Below are 13,152 nucleotides of genomic sequence, written 5' to 3'. Positions count from 1 at the left end.
TTCGGAGAAGTTTCAGGATATTCAAAAATGCATCTTTTAATGTAGAAAGAAGGGTGATCAATCCACCAATAAGTAAGATAAAAAATTTACTTTTTAATCAAAATATGATAGACGCAAGGTGTCTTCGACAAAGTTTTAGGTTACCTTTAAACAAGAAACTCTACCGAAGACATCATGTTTCTATCTCTTACATATTACGAGCAACATTGAGTTTTCTATTAGAAGGCACGAAAAATCATAATTTTCGTTCTAACTTTTTTCGCAGATTTTTTCAAATTTTGAAACCTTCTACTAAGTTATCAGCCATCCAAAAATGCATTTGTTTTTTTGAACATCGTTATTTAACATATTTGTTAAAATGCATAGTTTTCCATCACATAAAAAAATGCCATTATCTCAGCTCCCCGATAAGATATCAAGTATCTTTTTTCATGTAAATTTTCGTGGTGAATTCCGCTTTGCAATGAAAATTTAAGTACTTGGTCAAAATTTTTTTTATTTGTGTTTTGATGGGTTTTATCTAAAATTTATTAGAAAAATTTATTTTTTTGTAATGTTCAACGGGCTCTGGGAGTCAAAAAAACTGAATACAATACTGAACCAAACCATGCAAAATATTCAAAAACAACCCCACAAAAATAAAAAAATGTACAAAAAAATGTAGGAATCGAACAGAATTGAAAAAAGTGCAAAAAAGTGGGTTTGCAGCTTAAAAAAGTCATTTTTTCATAAATCACGTTTGGGTAACCTGAAAACAGTTTTTTAGAAAGTCAAAATGTTCTACAAAAATGCTATAAATAACATTATCTTTCAATTTAGGGCTGAGCACCTTGACTTTTTTCACATCGATTTTTTTTGGGACACCCTACTGTTCATAGGCAACACTACCGTTTATATTTGATGGTCGTTATTGTAAAACTAACGATGCATGAATACATGAAAATTTTACACTAGTAGTAGTTGTGAAAATTCTCATAACTCTTATCTTCAAGCATCTATAGTTCTGAAAAGAACCGATTCCATAATCTTCAGTATGAAATTCGTGCTACAGAACGCTGATAATCGCACCACCACCGGTAGCATTGAATATTTTGTTGGCCGCGCATTAAATTTGCTCTCCGCTGTGCCCTCCAGTAGCTGTACAAAATATCCTGCAGCTTACGATGGTAAGTGTTGCTGCCGTATGCAAAATAAAGGTATCATGCTCCGCAGTGCCTGGAAGTTGACTCGTATGCAGCTCCCGTTTCTCAATGTCGCGTACCTCTAACAACAATTCTCCACTCGCTATTGTGTGACAAACTAGACTGAAGCTGAATTTTCTACACGCAGTCTTTTGTACCAAGTTCAGCGTAGATTTCTGCCATTAGGGCGTGGCCACACAGCTTGGAGAAAGAGGAACAAACAGTGTTGTCACATTTTCAGCTGTACTGGGAGCTGCAAATTTCTTTTTCATCTGTAATGTTCCCGGGAAAAATTCATACCAAAATCTTTACCACTGGCCCAAAGTTTTTATTTTTTATATTTATACAGCTTCAACGTGAATTGTTTTAGAGAAAACTGGGACTGCGTTGACTCAGTTAATATTAATTCCAAACTACTAGCTCGATTTTCAATAAAGCTTTTGCACACAATTAAGAATGGGGCTCGGCAATGCATATTACCGAGCCATTGCGGTTCAATCTCCTGAAAATTCAGTCAATAATGAAACCCATATTTCTGCAACACTCCGATATTTCGGATATTTTGTGCTAGCATTTTAGTTTGGTTGAATCGAAATTTACGAAAAAATGTAACAACTGCCGTTTTTTTACCGAGTGGTGCCTTTGTCGGCAGCAAATTACCGAGATTTGGCAGTAAATTCTAAGTGCGTGGATTGCAAGATCGCATTCATTGTATCGTTGCAGGGTCGACCAAAAAGTTTTGTCTAATCCTTTTTAACTATCTAAAAAATCTGTACTTATCTGTACTTTTTCACGAAATCTGTAATCTGTACGGTACAGAATCTGTTTCGAAAAAACCGAGAAAATCTGTACATTTCCACATAAAACTGTACAGTTGGCAACAGTGGGAACAAACCAAAACACCTTCAATACTACTGAGTAATTTTAATTAGCATCAAAAGAAAGTTTTTGCTTTCCCGATGTGAAAATCACTCTGGTTCTTAGGTTAACTAATTTTCGTTACTAATATTTGACTGATAACGGTGTTCGAGTAGGCACAAAGAAACAATTTAACCGTAAAACCACTCAATTTAGCAGTGAAAATTCTTGAAATGAGGGTTATATCTTGCTGTGATAAACTATTCATAGGCAACACTACCGTTTATCTTTGGTGCGCCCTGGTCGTTATTGTAAAAATGATTATCGAGAAATAGATGAACATGTCACACTAGGAGTAGTTGTGAAAATTCTCACAACTCTTATCTTCGAGCATTCATAGTTCTAAAATGAACCGATTCCATAATCTTCAGCACGAAATGTGTGCTATGCGATCATCAGCACCACCACCGGTAGTATTGAATATTTTGTTGGCCGCGCATAAAATTTGCTTTCCGCTGTGCCCTCCAGTAGCTGTGCCAGCACAATTTCCTGCAGCGTACGATGGTAACTGTTGCTGTCGTATGCAAAATAAAGGTAACATGCTCCGCGGTGCCTGGAAGTTGACTCGTATGCAGCTCTCGTTTCTCAATGCCGCGTACCTCTAACAGCTATACTTCACTCGCTGTTGTGTGACAAACTAGACTGAAGCTGAATTTTCTACACGCAGTCTTTTGTGTCGAGTTCAGCGTAGATTTTTGCCATTAGGGCGTGGCCACACAGCTTGGAGAAAGAGGAACAAACCAAAACACTTTGTTGAGTCAAAATATCTGTGCTCGGGAAGCAAGCCAATAACGAGGGAAATGTATGGGAAAGCTTGACCTTGGAACTTTTCACCTTTTTACACCATTAAGCAGTAAAGCAACAATGTTGAACATTATATCAAAAAAATGTTACACATTTTATCTATTCACCGACATATAAATGACTAAGATGCATTAAGTCGTTCGCTCGCTATAATCGTTTGAAATCTGATGCAACATTTGCCAGTTTCATTCTCAATTTCACAAAGTGTAAGCTAGTATAGAAAACAAAGACGTAGTCCCACGTTAAAAAATAGGCATCTTACTATACAATGTTGGTGACAATGAAATTTAGATACCTATTTTAAGTAAATTAAAAATTTGCAAATTGAGAGATAAGAAGAAGAACTGAAGAAAATTGTGACACAAGCTACACAGTTACATGGACAGATGAGCGCTGCATATCATATACGTATAAAGCGGTATACCGGAAAGAAAGTGACAATTGCTAGGATAATATCGACGGTGTTGTATATTTTTCAGTAAGTAAGTAAGTGTTAGGAAATGGTTTTAAATTGGATGATTTTTACAATGGGATAAACCAATAAAATGAAGAATCATGGGAAAAGTGTAACCAAAACTCTCCTGTAACCTTTCGTGAAAATGATTTTAAAGCGGGATTTTTTGCGTTACATCATTACCGGATACTCCTTTAAGGTACATCTCTTCGATTACACAAACGCCTGCTAGGATACCATGAAGATAGCAGCAATTTATGTAGAAGCGCTTTCGTGTGTAGACAAAATCCAAAATCTTGCAATTTTGAAAATGCTGTATCTCTGGAACGCTACATTTTGTTTTTTGCTGATAAGTGATTCCTATGTAAAATCGTCTGCTAAACACATTGGCGTGGTCGAAATCAAAATCGAAGGGGGGGTATTTCAAGAAAATTGCAAATTTAGTTTATAATCGAAAAAAAATGCAATGTTGGCAATACTGCAGGAAAAAATTGACGTAAAACGTAGTTCAATTCTACGTCTCAAACCCTTCAAAATGATATGTTAATATCACCTGTAGCTCTTCAGAGTCGCGAGATATTCAAAAAATAAAAATGGTGTTTTGCTAAATTCGCAAAAAGTGGAGGCAGTCCCATTGGCCGAGGGGTCCACTAAGCGGTACAACAGCGGTATTTATAAGTTCCGGCCCAAAATACATCGACTCACAAATTTTGGTCGAAATCGGAGATGGTCAATGAATTTCCTCGGACATTTGACATGGAATGACCCCTATATATACAATGGAATGTAATGGAATGACCCCTATATATAACTCTACGCTTTACGTGCAACACTATTTGGACGTGTCTACACACTTAGAATTTACGGCTTTACACTACTGAGTGCTTGTTTAAAAAAATGACAGATGTCATGTTTTTTCGTAAATTTCAGTTCAACCTATTTGACATTTAGGTCAAAATATTACCGAGCTATCACTACCGAGATTTCGGATATTTTGTTCCGAATTTTCAGTAAGGTGAACTGAAATTCACGAAAAAAAACTCTAGCAGCTGTTACTTTTTTAAACCGAGCATTTAATTGTGTCGTTCTCGGTAATAAATTACCGAGACTCGGCAGTAAATTTTAAAACATTGGGAAAAAGGGTAGGAATAAAGGATAATATTTTTCAATTCCAAAGCTCTGTGTAGTCACAAAGTAAAAACTAACAAAGTTGTTAAACTAATTACTTTACATATTTTCCATTCGCGCGGTTAGTATTCATGCCTTTCCTGTTTTGGAGGATTTGAGACCTAGAAAACTCTATCGTTTAATATTCAGGAAACTTTTCATAAAATGTCAAATTTTCGCAGAAGCATGTTTTATTTTTATTCTTGAAATAGATTTTTTCTTCAATTTTTAATGTTCACCAAAATCACCATGCGTCTCCATTGGAATAGGGTACTGCAATGGAGTATCATGATACAAATCGTAGTTTGCCGTGTTACTTTAAGGGGTAATATCTACCAATTTTTTTTTCTTGTCATTTTTTTTTAATGGCTTAAATCATGCTAAAACTATCCTAGAATCTTAATCTACATCGCCCAAGTACTGATCTAAACTCAAAATTCGTTTAAATCAATTTTCACCGAACAACTTTTATGCTCCAAAATAACATTTTTCGTTTATTTTGGCGATGCTCGTTTTTTTTTTAATTTCGAGGCTTTGTAAACAAGTAGTAAAAAAAAGTACTTAAATATGAGTGACAAGTTTGAATTTGAAACTTTAAACGCGTTTTTCTCAAAACCATGTTTTCAAAATCGGCGAGCAGTAGAACTGAAAAAGTTTACATCCGATTGACTTGAAATTTATTTTTTTTTTTCATTAGATAACACGGTGCTCCCACAGACCGTTAATATAAAATAAAATGCACCAAAGAATCTGAGTACACCATTCGATTCGTTATGACGTCCACAATCTTTGGTCGAAATTTCAAAATCATCGTACGATACATTTTTGAGTAATGCCCTTTGAAAGGTCGTAAAGTACAAAATGTGATATTAAAACGACGAAATACTTATTATAAAGCACGTATTTAACCACCATTGTATGAAATAACTTCCAAAATTGTTTCTACACATTTAAAGGGTTATATTTCAAGACATTAATAATTGGTGAAAAGATTCATTTGAAAATCCCACAGCGCACAGTGGTCTAAACTCGAAAAATCGTAATCATCTAGATTTGACCGTGAAAAATTGATTTTATGTACTCAATGTCTTCAGCAAAATTGTTTCATAGAACAAGGCCTTACTTTTGGCGTTTTTAGTTTTTCGATAAACCCACCTAACAGTTAGATAAAATAAATATTTTTTGTAATTTTCAATATACCAGAGAGCTTCCTTCAGCAAAGTTGTGGAAAATTTCAAAAGAAAAACAATTGCTGAATACTGTGATATCCTATCTGTACGTTGGACACGACGAAATAGAGTTTTTTGTAGAACACTTCTCTTTAAAATCAGTTTTTTGTCTATAACTTTTTCAATATAAAACAATAAATTTTATAAAGCCTTGAGAGAATCTTAGTTGACTGTCTCCAGCATTGGATGAGTAAATAGTTTTTCATAGTATTTTTTTTCTTTTGAATAGTTTACTATTTGATCGATAATTTAAATTAAACTCACAAAGAATCGGGAGATTTTTTACTAATACGCATAAAATTCCATAATACCTATGTAATTTTCACATTAACCCTCTAGTGCCCAATACCGCCATTTGGCGGGCTTCAGTGAAACCTCTAAAAAGTTTCAATAAATACTTAAAAAGTGTTTATAATGATTCATAGTGATTTTACCGAAGCCCGTCTAGAAATTAACTTGGGCACTAGAGGGTTAAAGTGAGTTCCAAACACCTCGCCAGAGAAGATATCTTCAGTAAAAATCTTGAAAATAAAATTATAAATTAAAACCTTAAATTATTAATGGATAAGATTGTGTATTATAAATGGAGAGACATTTATCACGCACGTTTTGAAAAAAATACGATAGAGAATGGCACAATGTGTGTATGACAAGTTATTTGCTTTCTGTTCTGTTGATGATTTTATTATTGAAGCAATGACTCATTTCTGCGCCATCGATTGCCGGAACAAACATATGCCCCGAAAAAAAAACCATTCTTTATGAGCTTGTTGATTGAGTTTCCGTTGGTTTTGATTCGATTCACCGGCGTGGTTCGACTCCAATCTTCACGATATCGTGTCTGCTCCAGTAGCGTAGACCTCTGTTTTCAATTTACGACAAAATGTAGAAGCATCAATATTGAAGCTCTGTTTGATTGGCAATATGCGGGATGAATGACAATTTTGGCAGGTTTTGTTTTCTTTGTGTAGGGGGTAGTTTTATGTTCTATTTAGTCCATTATCAGAACTAATATAATGTATATTTAATACCAAAACTTTTTTATTGCACAAACTTTGTTCAGGAAAAACGTTGCGTGTTTTAACAGCTCTCAATCTTACACAAAACTTATATCAAATCGCATATAAAGAATTGCCTTTATCGCTTATGTTAGACAAATCCATGATTTTAAACGCAAATTTAAATGATATTGCCCAAACTTTTCAAACAAAATCGTGGTTTACGTCAGAAGCAGCTGAAATTTGAATTAGAGAATAATGTACGTGCCGTGTAATATTCAGATTTTTTTCTGTGTATGCTTAATATTAAACGTGGTGCGATCTTTCATACTTTCAATTTATATGATTACTCGATTTTGTACATTCTGTGGCCAGTTATATGGATTTATATAAGCATCGTTATAGCATCACAGTAAAAAATTCTGCATATTTCACGTCACGTACATTATTCTCTCAGTTAAATTCCAATTGCTTCTAACGTAAACCACGAATTTGTTTGAAAACTATGTGAATTTCATTGAAATTTGCGTAGAATATTAAGGAATTTTTTATCATAGCCAATCGAGACAATTCTCTATATCCGATTTGACATAAATTTTTGCACTTTTTTCTGACTGTGATGATCTATGAGTAATTGCCACCAAGAGCAGTATAGTTTCTTATATATACTAAATAAATATACTTACTCAATTCGCATGCACTGGTAAACAAAAACCTTACACGCAATAAGATTTGAGCATCTTTACTTCGGTTTAATAGAGTGCGGGAAAGAGTGAGGTAAAAAGCAGGAAACAACATTCGTTTCATGCTCTGGCCTCATGTCACAACTTGGGTGGTTAATTAATTAATATCAACATGCAAACAACAAGTGGTGACGATGCCGTTACTCAAATTCTCTGGCTACGTTTCTTATTACCTGTTGCTAGCTACACACGAGCGCCGATCCAGTTGGGCGGGCTTCACATCGGTAGATTCTATTTATGCTGCTTCGACTCAGTCTAGTGGGGTGCCACCACGACGACTCATTAGCGAATTTAGTCGGCAATATCGCGCACGGCACCGGAAAGAAATGGTTGAGAAACGACAGGTATTTAGTAATTTATTCATTCTGTAGTCTCCAGAGTAATAAGTTTTATTCATTTCTTGGAAGTTTATGTGTTTATGCGTTATAAGAGGAATGTTGCCACGGTAGCATACGCAATTTTGGCATAATAGAGATCCTCCGAGAACTTAACAAAGTTGTTTATTGCACGTTTCGACTTTGTCACATTTGCATTTGCTAGCAGTAATTTATTACTTTGTTATAACTTCCACTTGATGTCTCTCGTGATAGCCTCAATTCGACTGCCTATTTTGACCTTTATGTAAATTGCAGCTCGGTGTATGTGCTACCATATTGTGTAATAAATCATTGGCAGAGTTCTTCTTTTTTTTGTTTGCTGGTAATATCACGAAGCAAATTATCATTGAAAGCTATTACTGTTTAGCGGCTGGTCGGCTCGTCCACTGCCCACTTATATTCCGTAGTTGGCTTCTATTAAGTGCCTTTATTGGAATTGTAGCAATCACAGAAACTGTACTAATGATGTACGTGAGGGAATTAATAAGCGGTAACTTTTCTGATAGATTCTTCGTGGAAGGCGCGTGATAAAATGATAAAAGTTCTCAAATTGTTAGAGATAGATATGAACGATTAAAACACGTGATTCAATTTGCGCTCATCGCTGAATCTGACTGTATCAGCTTCAATTTACATATTGCGGTTTCAGTCATGTCAAATACAGTCTCAAACATAGCGTTCGAGAAAAAATATCTGCCATATAAAGTAGTTTATGTTTGTCGTGAAATACACATTCGAATCAATTTCAGTATTCCATGCCATCAGCACGACAAAATAACTCCAATAACAATCTAATAACAGACGGTCCGAGAAAGACGATGACGATGTTATTGACAAAAATCGTCGAAGGATACACAGGCTACACACTGTTCGGGTTTTCTGCGTCTAGGATGCAGTGTAAGTGTGTATGTGCATTGTAAACACGTCAACGCAACCCTGTGTCTGAACCAAAAATATTCGGAGGGTGATTTCTATTGTCGTTCTTCTATACTTATTGTGTTGTTATGACATTGTGATCTCGTAAAAAAAAAACACAGGTAAAAAAAGCAAATATTTTGTATCCCAGACTTTCTTTACTTTAATGGAATCTAATAGCTTTGATGAACAAGCATGCTGCTAGTCTTAGCATAATATTCTCGCTTATAGCAGCTGGTGAGAGTAGTGGGTAAAGGTGCTTTCAACGTTGTCATGTAAGTAACACCACCTTCGTTGGTTCTAATGGTCCCTTCGAATTCCCATGCACCCACAAGCTTGTATCTTGATAATTCGATTTCATTCTATGCAGGTTTCGTCTGCTAGTTTTTGCTTTTTTGTGTTCTTGGTGTGTACGAAAAATTATGCTTTTTTAACATTTTTTGAGCCTTTCTATATACAGTCATACCTCGATATAAGGCAACTTTATTTTTATTTCGTTACGTTATATCGAGTTACGTTACATCGAAGCAATTTTTTTTTTAAATTTATGCAAGAATGTTAATGGTTGCTTAAATATGCGCGAAAACTCATCTTCCATCACCTATCAGTATTTTTAAACCATTCTTATGCCCATTTAGAAATATTTTCAGAAGCAAAAAAAATTTTTTTTTTTCAATTGATAAACAGGTTACTCAAAGATGCGTGAAAACCTATTTTCCATCACCTATTAGTATTTTTAAACCTTTTTTATGCCCATTTAGGACAATTTACGCATTAGTTTCATTAATTTTAAAACTTACTTTTAATTTAAGGAGTAAATGTAGTAATGAAGATAGAAAATTAAACTTACTGAAAATATGATTGTAGAAACTACGAAAAATATAGTTCAGCAGGTGGGACTCGAACCCACAACTTCCAATCTCCGGTCAGATGTGTTCCCGTTACACCACCGCAGAACGTTAAAGACGTAGTTCTAGAATCGAGTTTTGTATCGCTTATCCAATTCTCGCACTTCGTACATTTACTCAGTAGAGACTATTATTTATAGCTGGCTATTGTTTCAACACCCTCAGTGGAAGTTGGAATGACTTCTCAGTGTGAGAGATAGAAACGTGCCAGTAAGTTGCCATCTCTACCAGCAGCAACATCGACTTGCGTCACAAACATTTTTACTTTTCTTTTTTCGACTCTAAGCAAAGTCATGCTATTTTTAATTTTAATTTAAGGAGTAAATGTAGTAATGAAGATAGAAAATTAAACTAACTGAAAATATGATTGTAGAAACTACGAAAAATATAGTTCAGCAGGTGGGACTCGAACCCACAACTTCCAATCTCCGGTCAGATGTGTTCCCGTTACACCACCGCAGAACGTTAAAGACGTAGTTCTAGAATCGAGTTTTGTATTTTTAGTTAGTTTAATTTTCTATCTTCATTACTACATTTACTCCTTAAGTTAAAATTAAAAATAGCATGACTTTGCTTAGAGTCGAAAAAAGAAAAGTAAAAATGTTTGTGACGCAAGTCGATGTTGCTGCTGGTAGAGATGGCAACTTACTGGCACGTTTCTATCTCTCACACTGAGAAGTCATTCCAACTTCCACTGAGGGTGTTGAAACAATAGCCAGCTATAAATAATAGTCTCTACTGAGTAAATGTACGAAGTGCGAGAATTGGATAAGCGATACAAAACTCGATTCTAGAACTACGTCTTTAACGTTCTGCGGTGGTGTAACGGGAACACATCTGACCGGAGATTGGAAGTTGTGGGTTCGAGTCCCACCTGCTGAACTATATTTTTCGTAGTTTCTACAATCATATTTTCAGTTAGTTTAATTTTCTATCTTCATTACTACATTTACTCCTTAAATTAAAATTAAAAATAGCATGACTTTGCTTAGAGTCGAAAAAAAGAAAAGTTTAAAACTTACTACAAACACGTTTTTGAAGCAATTTATACCCCGAAAACAGTTGCTGTATGATTTATTTTCAATTTCAATACATTTTCAAAGTTACGTTATATCGAGGTAAAAGTTACGTTATATTGAGGTTGCTTTATATCGGAGTTGCCTTATATCGAGGTATGACTGTGCTAAATATGTGATTATCAAGGAACTTTTGTGTGGAAGAACCTGAGGATATACCCATAGTTAAAAGTTCTTTTGCTAACAAATGGCTTGGTTCTACTAAGATACGAACCTATTACCACCCGCTGGTCAAAGCAGACTCTGTAACCTTGCGGATGCGAAGCTCAAAACCTCCACTTCATGGTCTTTTGGAGTCCGTGGCAGACACGACTATCAGCGACAATACCTCTTCATTCGAGTCGAACCGTTTACCACATTTTTAACCGGGGAAGTAGGATATAGCCGCTCAGGGGCAATACTCACGAATTCGGAGTATGGGGAACCCGTTCGTAGTGCCATTCTTCCAATTGTTCGGTTGTATTGCGAGCAGAATGAGTGGGAGCATTGCCTTGGTGAATGAGCTTTTTTCGCTATTTTTTATATAAAAACCTCTCTATCAACTGCCGATTGGACTCAAATGTCACGAATCACCGCAAAAATTTCATCCTGTGGCACATAATCAATGTCAAATTCTGTTGAAATTTTTACATATCGGTCCTTTTGATCAATTATAAAGCAACGCGGCAGCCATCGAACGCACGGATTCTTCAGGTGTAAATATTTCTGATTGATGTGGCGTTGAGATACTAATTTCACTAGCTCGCTCAATTTCACTTTGCGGTTATTTTTCACGATTTCACGCATTTTTCAGATATTTTTCGGCATGGCTTCCTGAGCGTGATCTTTGCTTGAAAAGCATTTTTTCCATCAGGAAGCAATGCTTAAATAAAACATGAGATTATTTTTTTTCCATGGCACCCAAAATGACAAAAGTCATAGAGCAAGTTGATAATATGTTAATAACATGAAAGTTTTCACAGTATTCTGGTTAAAGTTGGTATAATCGGAGATTTTTTTTTGCAACGCTCTCTTTGTGGCATGCCTAAAAGTTTCAGCCCAGCATTGAAGTAAATGACGAAACATACGCATTTTTTTTATTTCAATAACACTCCGTGTTTGCTTAAATTTGGAAAATACCTAACTTTCTTAATAATATTCGTGCCATTTGAAGAGATATTTTTAAAAAGCGGTGAAATTGATAACATTTTATATTATGTTCCAAAAAACTCGCTTCAGGTTGATTTTTTCCGAAGTTGGTTATATCAAAGATGACTAGAACAAGATACCTGACTTGCAGTATTCAGCGGACACGATTGTCGCTGTGCGTGAACGATAGTCGAACTAATTTGTATACTGGTAATTTGATGATGACGGGAAGGTGGCGAAAGGTTAAGCATTTTTTTAATATCCTCGTATGGTCCTGCCATGTTATTTTCAATATACTTATACGGTGCTGCCATCTAGTTTTTATTTTCATCTAGCGGATTATGCACGATGAATCGATGTTGCTAATAACCAGTTTTATGCGCATTTAGGTAATCAGATGGCAGCACTAAGCGTTGCAAAGGTGTCGTGGGCAAAATGTATGAAAGAACTGGAGTTCAATGAGCTATATCTGTAGTCTATAGAGATGCTATTATTCGATATGTACATGGTAAAAGCGGGCTTCCTCCCTCGGAAGGAAGTTTCTTGGACATGTTTTTTATCTGTGTGGACTCTTCACTACGACCAGAGATTAGATCTATTGTGATATTGCCCAAGTGTTTTCTATACTCCGCACTTCAGATTATTGGCAGTATCACTATTGAAGTAAGTGATACGCTTATCATTCATATCCGTGCTTGTGTGTAAGTTTTACCTTTCCGTTTCAAGCTTACTGCTCTACTATACCGAGCCTCTGTCCATCCCAACAATATCGCCTAATTTCAATTCCTTGCATACATTACTCACACCAATTTTATGGGACTTATATTTTGTTAGAAGGAGAGTCAACTGTAGAATTCAAATTGAAGGAAAGCTACGTGGTGGAGAGCCTGAGAATAAACCCATGCCTAAATCCTTTGACAACTGAATGGATTCTACTAGGATTCGAACCCACGACCACCCGCTTACCAAAGCGAACTTTGTAACCTTGCGGCTACGGAGCTCCCTTCCTGGACATGTAACGCCACCATAAGTGTCCTAAGTGACGCACCCACAAGCATTATGTCCAAGTTCTGGTTGTGTTCGGGATTCAAAACAGTAACACTATTTCGGTCCTCCTGCGAGAAAGTAGGGTTGGTCGTGGGCCTTGCAAGCCTGCACCGCGGAAAACGAAAAGCAATAAACGCAAAAACAGAATATTAGAACCAGAATAATCGGCAAAGACACAGGCAACGAAAACGGACAAACGATCGGATA

At 35.8% G+C, this 13,152-nt stretch overlaps 1 protein-coding gene across 3 annotated transcripts in view; it reads left to right on the top strand.

Moving 5' to 3' along the window:
• LOC129721899 (somatostatin receptor type 2-like) overlaps window positions 1–13,152 on the top strand; it is a 185,661-nt gene that overhangs the window by 98,659 nt on the left and 73,850 nt on the right. The window lies entirely within an intron of this gene.

Source organism: Wyeomyia smithii, chromosome 2, assembly GCF_029784165.1.
Source record: "Wyeomyia smithii strain HCP4-BCI-WySm-NY-G18 chromosome 2, ASM2978416v1, whole genome shotgun sequence".
Classification (NCBI taxonomy): Eukaryota; Metazoa; Arthropoda; class Insecta; order Diptera; family Culicidae; genus Wyeomyia; species Wyeomyia smithii.
This window is presented reverse-complemented; position numbering and strand designations above follow the sequence as displayed.